Consider the following 7,081-nt stretch of genomic DNA (forward strand, 5'->3'; position numbering starts at 1 on the left):
ATTGCCTATAACTCATATTTTTAAGGTTTTAAGGAGAGACAAAACAAAAAAAGACACTTTCTGCCTAAGTCATCTAGATGACTTAGGCAGAAATGTGTGTGTGTGTGTGTGTGTGTGTGTGTGTGTGTGTGTGTGTGTGTGTGTGTGTGTGTGTGTGTGTGTGTGTATGTGACAGACAGACCACGCTGGCTCCGCTCAGCAAGCAACACTTTGCCCCATAAACTATAAACTTAACTTAACTCAACTTCATTTGCCACGTATGACAACTGTGAAAAGTTGATCTAAGGAAACACACACACACACACACACACACACACACACACACACACACACACACACACACACACACACCCCCCAAAAGTATCAACCACAAACGTGAAGTGAGAAACTCAATGTGGCTAAACAGCCGTTTACAAAGCAGCCAAACACCAGGAGATTTTACACTATGGAATCATCCAACTGTCATAATTATGTACTGTATCTGCACCAATGCGGGGTTTTTTTAACATAAAGAGGCAGAACTGCTTAGACTATACGTAGCCAGACTAGAAGTACCTTGTACACCCCCCGCCACCTCCAGACCAGCAGTACCTAGAACACCCCCCACCACTTCCAGACCACCACACCTGACACCCCACAAGTATCGTCAACCACAAACGTGAAGTGAGAAAGTCAATGCAGCTAAACAGCCGTTTACAAAGCAGCCAAACACCAGGAGATTTTACAATATGGAATCATTCACCTGCCATGTTATGAACTGAATCAGCACCAATGTGTTGTTTTTACATAAAGAGGCAGAACTGCTTAGTCAACTTAGCAAGACTACGCTAGCTGTTGGAGGAGGTGCGTACTTTCCTCTTGTGCGCACGTTCCCTCCACACACACACACAGATCTCAACGGGCCTGAAAATTAAGGCTCGGCCCTAACTGGGCCCGACTGGGCCGGCCCGAGGCTCGGCCCGAACCCGACTATTACCATCATGTTAGGCCCGAAAGCCCGAAAAAACCCGAGGGGGGAAAAAATACGATTTTTTTTCCTGTTCTGAATGTGTATTTATCTATTACTATTACTATTTTAAAAAATCATTAAAAAAATATATATAAATTTGTTTTTTCATGTAGCCCGAGGCTCGGCTCGGCCCGACCAATTAGCATACTTTTGAGGCCCGGCTTCGGCCCGAAAATGTCGGGTCGGGCCCGGTCGGGTTCGGGTAGAATTTGAGAACTCTAACACACACACACACACACACACACACACACACACACACACACACACACACACACACACACACACACACACACACACACACACACACACACACGCACACTGACTAACCTTTTCCTCAATAACATTCATCAAAACAAACACAGATCACAGCAGGATGAACTCTGTGTTGCCATGTCCACCGTCAAAACAAAGCATGTCCAAGCATCTCATTAGCATAAAGTGTCATTTAAACAGAGTTCTACTGTACCTGAGCTGAAGACCAAGCTGAACATCAGGATCATTATTGGATCCATATCTGTCTGGAGCTGCCTGGACGTCTGCAGGACTGTGCTGCTGTGATCCACACTTTAGTCTCCACAGAACAAGTCTTAATGTCTCCTAGTATTCACTGAACACGTCTTAATGTCTCCTAGTATTCACTGAACAAGTCTTAATGTCTCCTAGTATTCACTGAACAAGTCTTAATGTCTCCTAGTATTCACTGAACAAGCCTTAATGTCTCCTAGTATTCACTGAACACGTCTTAATGTCTCCTAGTATTCACTGAACAAGTCTTAATGTCTCCTAGTATTCACTGAACAAGTCTTAATGTCTCCTAGTATTCACTGAACAAGTATTAATGTCTCCTAGTATTCACTGAACAAGTATTAATGTCTCCTAGTATTCACTGAACAAGTCTTAATGTCTCCTAGTATTCACTGAACAAGTATTAATGTCTCCTAGTATTCACTGAACAAGCCTTAATGTCTCCTAGTATTCACTGAACAAGTCTTAATGTCTCCTAGTATTCACTGAACAAGTCTTAATGTCTCCTAGTATTCACTGAACAAGTCTTAATGTCTCCTAGTATTCACTGAACAAGTCTTAATGTCTCCTAGTATTCACTGAACAAGTATTAATGTCTCCTAGTATTCACTGAACAAGTCTTAATGTCTAGTATTCACTGAACAAGCCTTAATGTCTCCTAGTATTCACTGAACAAGTATTAATGTCTCCTAGTATTCACTGAACAAGTCTTAATGTCTCCTAGTATTCACTGAACAAGTCTTAATGTCTCCTAGTATTCACTGAACAAGTATTAATGTCTAGTATTCACTGAACAAGTCTTAATGTCTCCTAGTATTCACTGAACAAGTATTAATGTCTCCTAGTATTCACTGAACAAGTCTTAATGTCTCCTAGTATTCACTGAACAAGCCTTAATGTCTCCTAGTATTCACTGAACAAGGCTTAATGTCTCCTAGTATTCACTGAACAAGTCTTAATGTCTCCTAGTATTCACTGAACAAGCCTTAATGTCTCCTAGTATTCACTGAACAAGTCTTAATGTCTCCTAGTATTCACTGAACAAGTCTTAATGTCTCCTAGTATTCACTGAACAAGCCTTAATGTCTCCTAGTATTCACTGAACAAGTCTTAATGTCTCCTAGTATTCACTGAACAAGTATTAATGTCTCCTAGTATTCACTGAACAAGTCTTAATGTCTCCTAGTATTCACTGAACAAGTCTTAATGTCTCCTAGTATTCACTGAACACGTCTTAATGTCTCCTAGTATTCACTGAACAAGCCTTAATGTCTCTCCTAGTATTCACTGAACAAGTCTTAATGTCTCCTAGTATTCACTGAACAAGTCTTAATGTCTCCTAGTATTCACTGAACAAGTCTTAATGTCTCCTAGTATTCACTGAACAAGTCTAAATGTCTCCTAGTATTCACTGAACAAGTCTTAATGTCTCCTAGTATTCACTGAACAAGTCTTAATGTCTCCTAGTATTCACTGAACAAGCCTTAATGTGTCTCAGTCTTAAATGAACAAGCCTTAATGTCTCCCAGCTTCTTATATTTCACTCCTTATCTCTCGTCTCCATCAGTAGATGATCATTAGTTACTGCACGTCATGGGGTTTCCCTGAAACGTCATGGGGTTTCCCTGAAACGTCACAGTTTTCTTGCTGACATGAAGCTGTTATTCACCACGTCTTCCTGTAGCCTCACTGTGGCTCTGAAATGGAAAATCGTACACACCACAAGGTGAACCTTTAATCCAATTACATTTAGATTCATCTGAATATAAATATATATACGGTACATACACTACATGTGGCCGGGGCCACAAGACCATTGATCATATACTAAAATTAAATGTATACGTAGGTTAATCAAATATCAAACCTGTGGTTCCCTCCTCTGTATTTACAGCAGTGGTTAGAGGGATTTTTGTCACAAGGATGTTTGTACAAGCAATGTTGGTGTCACAGCTTATTACTATTATTACATGCAAATTCTCATGCTGTACTTTATGTACTTTAGGTAAATCCTGTATGATCAAATGTCTACAGTTGCTTTCTTGACCCCCACATGGCCTTAAAACCCGAGCAGTGTGTTTGCGTGCTGCGTCCACTTGACTACCCGTTGTGGGTAGTGTGTGGGGGGAGGCGGGGCCCCTAAAAGATGTTTGGCTATAGGACACAGAGGTTAATCCATCCCTGCACACATGCACGTATATACACACATGCACCCACGGTCACACACACCCACACAGAGTCTTAGAGAGAAGGTGAATATGTGTGCATATATTATATACATGCACAACTGCACACACATTCACCTTCTCCCTTCTTACATTTGGAAGTGGTAAACATATGATATCATGTCTATGCGTTGGCAGATGGAGGGCCTGGGAGTCAGCGTCTCCCACCGGGGCCAGAGAGCAGCAGTCTCATCAGACAACGTGTCATACAGCCCTGACATTCTTAAATTCCACATTAAAGTTTAAAGCTGACATAAAGTCATGGCTCCACTGACATTCTGGTGTTCACTCTCCATTCCGACATCTCACCACTCCGACTCTCCATTCCGACATCTCACCACTCCGACTAGTGGCTTCCGCGTGCGGTTAGGGTTAGGGTTAGGGTTAGGTATAGGGTTCGTCAACGTCGGAAAGGCGACATGTCGGAAAGGAGAAATGCACCCTGACATTCTACCTGGTCTGAGCTGAATTCCTTCCCCGGCTGGCGTAGCCACAGGGTTACTAACCATTCACTCCTTCTCACAGAAGGAGAGAGTCGTTCAGTGAGGAGTTCATGTCGTATCCCTGGACTCACACCTCCTTTTTATGATATTATCATTGTTCGTTTGTATATATTGACATTTTATGTTTTGTATTGTTCTTAGCACTGTTGTTTGTCCAGTTGTTTGAGTGTTAATGTTGAATGGTTCATGATGGAAATAAGCATTTAGCTTTTCTGAGCCAGGTCCATACTTTGAGAACCATTGATGTAGACCACAGTCCAGAGTCCACACAGTTTTAAAGTTAGTTTTAAGACGTGTTTGTGGAACTGAAAGGAGTTGTTTAGTGGATGACCTACAGTAACCTGGGGGCAGGAAGAGGAGTCAGCACTTCAGAAATGCATTGTGGAGCTAGAGCATTAAGGGCTTTAAAAAATAAAAAAAGTTAAATGTTTAAATCAATGTGATATTTCACTGGTAGCCAATGCAGTTGGGCCAAAAAAAAATCTTTTGGGTCATTTTTTGTTTTAAACCAACACATATTTTTATATCAGTGTCCCTATAGTACAGAATCATTGATATAGGGTTGCTTGGCCTAATGAAAGTCAATTTTTGGGTCTGTGACATAATCTTTTTTTATAAAACCGCTCACCTGTTTTCTCATCAACTTTATCTCTCTGTAGAATCAGCGACTGAGAGCGTAAGAGCCAGTCCACAAACACATGCTGCAGACTCACCAACTCCTGGCACACTGCCAACCAGCTATCTGTCTGCTATCATGCTAGCTGCTAGCTGTCTGCTACCATGCTAGCTGCTAGCTGTCTGCTACCATGCTAGATGCTAGCTGTCTGCTACCATGCTAGCTGCTAGCTCACTGCCTGTCTGACCCCTGGCACAAAGCAAAACCCACCACCCTTAGCCCTTCACCACGCTCCTACACCTACACCTAATATTAACCCCTTTACACCTAACCCCTTTATACCTAACCGTTACATGGGCAACTAGCAGCCCCCACCTTCACTTAATGTGACCCACAGGTCAATATATAAAGTTTACATGACCTGTTTTAATTACTACACTCCATTGTATTTAATGTCCAGTCTGTACATTTTGGGGGTGTTACCTCTCCTCTCTATGGTGTTCACTCTCCATTCCGACATCTCACCACTCCGACTAGTGGCTTCCGCGTGCGGTTAGGGTTAGGTATAGGGTTCGTCAACGTCGGAAAGGCGACATGTCGGAAAGGAGAAATGCACCCCCTCTCTATCAGTGTCTTATACGTAGGTACATCTGTTTTTTTTGGGTTTTTTTTTGGCACCTTATCTCTCCTCTCCATCAGTAGATGATCATTAGGTACTGCACATCATGTGGTTTCCCTGCAACGTCACAGTTTTCTTGCTGACATGAAGCTGTTATTCACCACGTCTTCCTGTAGCTTCACCTTGTCTCTGAAATGGAAAATCTTACACGCAACACTTTAATTAAATTACTTATAGGTTCATCTGAACTCATATGTATACACTACATGTACACACAAACACACACATTAATATTATTATTATTAAAAGAAAATATTGCATATAGCTAGTAAATGCATGCAGAATTGCACACCCATTCAACTTCTCCCTTCATACATTTGGAAATGGCAAATGTCTGCTGGTATGTGTGTGCACTATAAAATTGGGCCGACTTGTAGCCACTATTCCAGAGCCTGACCCTGAACTTCAGACACTGAACAAAAAAGGGTCCTGCCTATAAATGTATTTATAAAGTGTTAGGATAATAACATTTCAATATGTCAGTGTTTTGTAAATCATTTAAGAGCTGTTATCTCCTACAGTACAATATTGTGTGCATGCACTGTGTAGGTTGGCTCTGGCTGTGGTGCCAGAATGTGTGTGTGTATGTGTGTGTGTGTGTGTGTGTGTGTGTGTGTGTGTGTGTGTGTGTGTGTGTGTGTGTGTGTGTGTGTGTGTGCGTGCGTGCGTGCGTGCGTGCGTGCGTGCGTGCGTGCGTGTGTGTGTGTGCACGTGTGCGCGTGTGTGTGTGTGTATTACTCTGAAGGTCCCTGGCTGGACCCCACTTTGAGAATAAATGAGTGAAAAAATAGAAAAGCAATAGAGAAGATATACTGTATACTGTGTTCAATGATGGAGCTGGATTTAATGTATGATGGGAGATAATTCCAGAGTTTAGGAGCAGCAACAGAGAAGGTCCTTTAGATCACCTTCAGTTTTAAGACGTGTTTGTGGAACTGAAAGGATTTGTTTAGTGGATGACCTACAGTAACCTGGGGGCAGGAAGAGGATTTAGCTCATCAGAAATAAATTGTGGAGCTAGACCATTAAGGGCTTTACAAACAAAAAGTTAAATGCTTTTAAAAAAATACATCGCATAGATGCACCTGGGACGCATCATCAGTGTTGTAGCCTGGGATCGACGGGTGTTTCAGGTCTCGCAACATACACCCTCGCCCAGGTGACCAAGCCGGGGTTTATTAAGCCCCGACTTACGTTGCAGTAGCTACCCCACGGTCAGTCCTCTTATGGCAAGACAGGGCCACTCAGTCCGCTTCTCCGGAACTACTCTGCCGAGACCGAGAGAGGCTCTGGTACGTGGAGGGACTAGGCTCTGTGGATGGCCTCCAGTCCGGGCCCCTCCTTCGTCTCACCAGGTCCAGGACCTGAGCGTTGCACCAGACTCCCTCGCTCCAAACATTTCACTCTGGCCTGATGTTGTCTTGGGCCGTGGTGGTACTGCAGGCTCCAATTGCGGCTTACCTGAAAGGCCGTCCTTAAAGGCCTCACCGTGGGTTTGTTGGGCTTCTTCCTCACGGAAAACAC

The sequence above is a fragment of the Gymnoscopelus microlampas genome (genome assembly GCF_963454915.1).
Source record: "Gymnoscopelus microlampas genome assembly, chromosome: 8".
NCBI classification, from domain to species: Eukaryota; Metazoa; Chordata; class Actinopteri; order Myctophiformes; family Myctophidae; genus Gymnoscopelus; species Gymnoscopelus microlampas.